Here is a 6,000-nt window from a genome sequence, read left to right as displayed (position 1 = left end):
CCCAACTCACACATAGATGTATAGTATTTAGAATACCCTGGCAAACATCTGCTGAGATTAGGTTCTGATTCTAGTAATAAATCCTTATTAGGGTTCTGTACTCCTAATAAGGAATCTTTAGGGTTATATATCAAATAGACTGTAATACAAATCACCCCAAAATTTAGTGGCTTAAAACAGCATTTATTACACTTGCTATTTTGCAGGTCAGAAATTTTAGCTGGGCTCAAGGTGAGTAATCTTGCCTGGCTGAGCTCTGTCATTAGGTTTCAGCCAGCGCCAGGTCAGCGGGGGGGTGGGGGCTGGCTGGTCTCGCACAGGCTCACGGGGGACAACTCATCTCCGCACACTTGGTCTCTTACCGCCCTCCGGCTTGCTTGGGCTTGTTCACATGGCAGCAACCCGTTTCCAGGAGACAACAGAAGAGTGTAAGCACTCTTGAGTCTTCGTCTTGGAACTGGCACAACATTGCTTCCACTGCATCGCAAGGGCCGGAGCAAGTCGGGAGGCCGGCCGAGATTCACAGGGAAGGAGAAGGGATCCCACCTTTCCGTGGCAGGGAGGCCAGTTGCGAAGGGCGTGGCTACAGAGCTGAGTCATGGATTGTGGCTGGTTTTTGCGTTCAGTTGCAGGCAACATCCTGTTTCTTGGGTATTGATCTGTATTTTGAACAGGCTCAATGTTGGGGTTTCTTTTTCTATGTTTACTTTGAAGCCAAGAAAGGACCAGCTAGAGCTGTGGGGCATATAATAAAAGGGCGTTTAAATTGCCCTTCTCCCCGCTCACTGCCTACCTGGACCTAAATTTCTTCACAATATTCTTCCCTTGAGAAGCTCAGTTTTCTTGTCCTGTGAATAAGAGTTTTTACTGATGTTTTGCTCAGAAGTTGAGAAAGCCTGCATCAGGGATTGGTAGCCATTTTAAACTGGAAGACTTAGCTTGATAGTAGATGGTTATTCTTTATTCCAGGTGATAGGTTATATTCATTTGCTCTCACAATGACCACCATAATACCATTGTTTTTAAGATTTTATTCATTTATTAGAGAGAGCGTGCACAAATTGGGGGGAGGCACAGAGGGAGAAGCTGACTCCCTGCAGGGCCGGGAGCCTAGTGCAGGGTTCAGTCCCAGGGCCCTAAGATCATGACCTGAGCTGAAGTCAGATTCTTAACTGACTGAGCCACCCAGGCGGCCCACATAATACCGTGTTTTGACAATGGCTTGCTGGAACTTCATTTCCTGATGAGTTGCCTGACACGCAAAACCAAAATTTCTTGAGTTCAATTTCTTCCCAGGTAATTCGTCTTTGTCCCATGCTCCTTGCTACCTGCACTGAGACCTGGTATTGTTTCTGAGCTGGCAATGTTTGAATTGGTTCTTGTTTACCCTTTTGAACCTACATCAATCAGGTTGTCAGTATAGACACCCACATTTACATAACTAATGGCACTCCTGCTCGGTGTCATTTCAGTTTGCGCTATGACTAGCAATCTCATTTACACGCTGGTGACCTTCCAGATTTCACTTCTGTTAATTTCATCTGTAGGTCCTTTAAGTTCAAACTGCAAGATTCCTGCCTATTCAGAGAAATGCTCTCAAGAGTCTTGTCTATGCCACTTTCTGCTGTATAATTTTCCCCTCTTACTTATTACCCCAGCTTTTAATTTACTATCTTATTGATGTAACAGATTTTGCTCTAATATTTTAGCATCCTTTTGGCCTCTCTCCTTTTTACCATAGAAGCTATGAAAACTCTTGCTGTTTGTATCAGACTATGCTGCTGTCTTTCCCAAGAGGGTGCTAGTGGCCACACTGAGCCACCAAATTGTCTGTTTTGATGGAACTGATTAATCATTCAAGGTAAACTTCCATTCCTTTTTCAGTGAAATGAATAGAGTTTATTTGTATTTTTTTTTAGAAGTGAATAAATTGAATTAACTGTTTGACTGGATTGATGGCATTTTCCGTTTTTGGCTTTAGGATTTTAAAAGTCTGATTTCCTCTTTTATCAATAATAATTAGAAAAGCCTAGGTTAACAGTCCTTCTAAGGGACAGGGTGGGTTTTATTTGCCATTTAGGAGTACATTGCTTTCTGTGATTAGCATCCTTACACCCCCATGAAGTGTGCCTGCTGTTCAGTGCAGGCTGTTGAACAAGGATTCTGGAGTCAGGGTCCTCATTCTGTGGATTGCCGCCTGGCCGCCGAGTCTCGGCTTCTTCATCAGTGTGGGACACGCCATAGGCGCTCACACATAGCACCACAGGGGACGCGATATGTAGAGTGCTGAGAACTACGTCTAGTAGAGAGGAAACCGTGGATTCTGGCTACCTTTCCCATTTCCATCCTATAAACGGTATAAAATAGATTGACACTCAGGAAAAGATGCCCATTCTGACCTCCCCAAGAACTCTGCCTCTCTGGGATTCCTTTGCATCCCGTTGGCCTGTCCAGCTTTGCTCCAGGCTTCTGAGTTTCGCTCTTCTTGGCCTGTTTTGGGTTTTTTGCTGTTGGTGACAGAAACGTTGCAGAAGCCCCGGATGTTTGGCAAATATCGGGAAGGGCATGGGAAGGTGAAAACAAGTGCCTATGCAGGTGGAGGTACCAGGCCCTGGCTCTGCTGTCAGGGCTACAGGCTTTCCACCCTCCACAGCAGAGGAAAGAGTGTTTCCACTCCTGTTAATAAAACTGATAAATTCAGGATCACTCAGAGAAGGCTACTTGCAGCATCCTGAAATGCCAAAACAAAACTCATGATTTCCTGGGGAAAGTTACCAGGAAAAGTAATGAAGAAATAGACAAAAGACAAAAATCTCTAGTTTTGATTGAATTATCATAGCCTGAATTTTTTGGCAAGCCTACGTTATTCGGAGGGCCACGGGGCCATGGAAAGAACACAAAATCAAATGTGGAAGGGAAAATAGACCATGGTCACAGCCACTGGGGACACTTGAACAAGTCCCTTCCCTTCTTTGAGACTGAGTCTTTATACCTGGAAAATTAGGGTGCTGATTTGTGATCTCTAAATTGTCATACCACTCTGACATTTCTTGATTCTATTTTAAAGTGTAAGAATGTGTTTGTTACCACAGGCGGTATCCCTGGAAAGGCTTTAGAATAATTGTGGAACCCATTCAGCCTCACTGTTGGCAGGAATCTTGATGAGTATGATTTAGCGTGCTTCCCAGAGCTATTGCATATGATGTTGAGCCAAATTCCTGGGGCATCTGAACTACTGCCTGGCCGTAAGTTAGGCCTTCTTCCAGAACTGCTAAGTGGTACCTTTGTGACCTGACTGTGTTAATCATGAGTTGGGCACTTGGGGAGTTATATTAGCTCACTGATACCTCTGGATCAATCCCAGGTTTACTTTGTGGGAATAAATGGACATGGCAAAGAAATATATTCTTCCTTTCCTAACAAGTTCATGAATCACAGTCTGCCACATAAACATGGGGGAGTATCAAGATCAAATGTAAACATATCATATATACGAAGAATTTTAAGTACATAATTAGACAATGTGGTAGATATGAGAACACCTCCATGTCAGCAGTGTGCCAAAGGAATTAGATATTAAGTCCAGCTCTGTGGGATATAAACCTAAATAACTTGACACTTATCCTCTGCATGTCCTCTAAAAATAATTTTCTTTTCATTAGCATGAGAGTGACCTAGAATTTCTCTCCAGATCCAAGAAGATAGGACTTTCTCATATGGAGATAGAACTTCTAATAATGCTTATTTCATTTAAAAAATGAGGCAACCAGTTAAGAAATGCCAGATCGTTTTAAATGGAGGAGTTTACACTACGAATATGCAGAGGAAAATTGCCTTCATCTAAATTGGTGTATGGCTGCCACCTCCCAGCATATACATACATGCATGCTCTCTCTCTCTCTCTCACACACACACACGTGTGCTCAAACATGTGAATGCACATACATGCCCATGAACACGTATGTCCACATACTTGCTTTCTTCGCATTAATTTGCATTCTAATATAGCAGCTTTATTTGCTTGCTGGATTTGCATTACAGTAGAGCAGCCATAGCTTCAGCTTTGGAGGTGGACAAACTTAAATTGAAGCTTAAGATCTTGACTTGGTTAGTCTCTCAGTAATTCCAGAATATCAGTAGTCTTTGCCTTACAGAGTTGTTGGAGTATTTCCTAAGGTAACACCTTGTACTCGTCCGGATTCTCCAGAGAAGCAGAACCAACAGGATATGTGTGTGTGTGGAGAGAAAGAGATGTTTTAAGGAATTGGCTCACGTGATTGCGGAGGCTTGGCAAGAGCCAACTCTTCAGGGTAGGCCAACAGGCTGGAGACCCACGGGAGAGTTGGAGTTTGCTCCAGAATTCATTCTTGCTCAAGGCAGGTCAGTCGTGGTCCTGTTAAGGTCTTCAACTAATTAGACGAATCCCACTTACATGGTGGGGAGTGATCTATTTTACCTGAAGCCTACTGATTTAAATGTTAAATTTCATCTAAAAAATACCTTCACATCCGGAATAATGTGTGACCAGATATTCTGGGCACTGTGGCCCAGTCAAGCTGGCATGTACGTTAACCATCACCCACATATAAAAAACTGTAGCAGTGTGCCTCACACATAAAAAATACTTACAAGTAAATGGTATTAGTCATTAGTACTTTAGGTAGTCACAGAAAGAGCTTCAGTGGACAGTAATTTTGTCTCAGACTCTCTCTATAGGACTTCTAAAAGAATCAGAACCAAACAACGTAACTTTCATTAAAATGGTAAAACCCCTTGAATTCACAGATGAGAGGTAATTCAGGCTTGTATGTAATGCTCCTTCAGTGTTGTAGCAGACTGACCAGGGGGACTTGGAGTTTGGGGTTCCCTTCCTGCCTTCTGCTACTAATTACTCTCTCTAAACATTTTCAGATGTAATTTGATCTTCGTTCTCTCTTTCACTAGACATATCACTCACAGCCTTGGACTCAGTTCTCCAAACAGGTTAAAAGGCTCTCGGGCAGGTGGGGGGAAGATTGTATTCATTCAAAAACATCAGAGTTAGGTAATTGGATAAAGTAATGATTCAGTCTTAACACTTTTAGAAATTACCTTGATTGTATATAGATAATCATATCTCACTTAAATTACTCAAATTAAATCAGACCACTTATCTCACTTAAATTACTTAAATTAAATCAGACCAACAGTAACAAAAACAACTATTGAAAACTGCTAATCTGGTAATTTGGGCTTTTGGAAAGCAATATTAAGTAACTTGTCCAACTAATCAAACCACTTAAGCAGGCATCTATTTCTAAAGCAGCAGCTGAAAATAATTTGTGATTGAAAGGCTTAATCCTGGGCTCTTCTCATCAATATGCAGTCTTCTATATTACTAGCTATTCCGTAAAAAATGATGGAAGTGACTATTTTTTCAAAAAATGAAGTCAACACATAGCTCATACCATCCCAAGGTCTTCTCATCAGTGTCTACACATGTATGTTAGCAAATAAAATTTACCATTTTTACTGTACTTTCAGAGTGGCAAGATCTAAATCACATTATTTAAAAGAAAATTATCGGAACACTTTTGTGCCAATAAAGTCTTTGTTGATGTATATACTTGATGGGAAAGGAAAAAAAAATATTGCCGAATGATATATTTTCTGTAGATGATGGATTTCATAGTAGATAAGGGTCTTCAGTATGAGTGAGCAATTCCGAGATTAAATTTGTGCCTCGAATGGAATGGAAAGAAAAATTAGGACATGGATAATGAATAGCCACAGCAAATGGCAGGGTAACCACAAAATAATGTATTTTGCACGCTGGACAGATTCTTAATTGCAGCACCCCTAGGTCTTTTGGAAAGATGTGGGAGTATGGGGCATTGCTGAGTCCTATTCAGTCTGCCATTTGGGTGATCTGCCTGGGCATATCTTCCAGATGGAAGATGCTACTCGAGGAATAATCGTCTCGGAGAAGTAATGATGATGAAGGTCCCATGTGCTCAAGGA

This window comes from Enhydra lutris, unplaced genomic scaffold (assembly GCF_002288905.1).
Source record: "Enhydra lutris kenyoni isolate GAN:26980312 unplaced genomic scaffold, ASM228890v2 scaffoldscaffold22, whole genome shotgun sequence".
NCBI classification, from domain to species: Eukaryota; Metazoa; Chordata; class Mammalia; order Carnivora; family Mustelidae; genus Enhydra; species Enhydra lutris.
Note: the sequence above shows the minus strand (reverse complement) of the source record.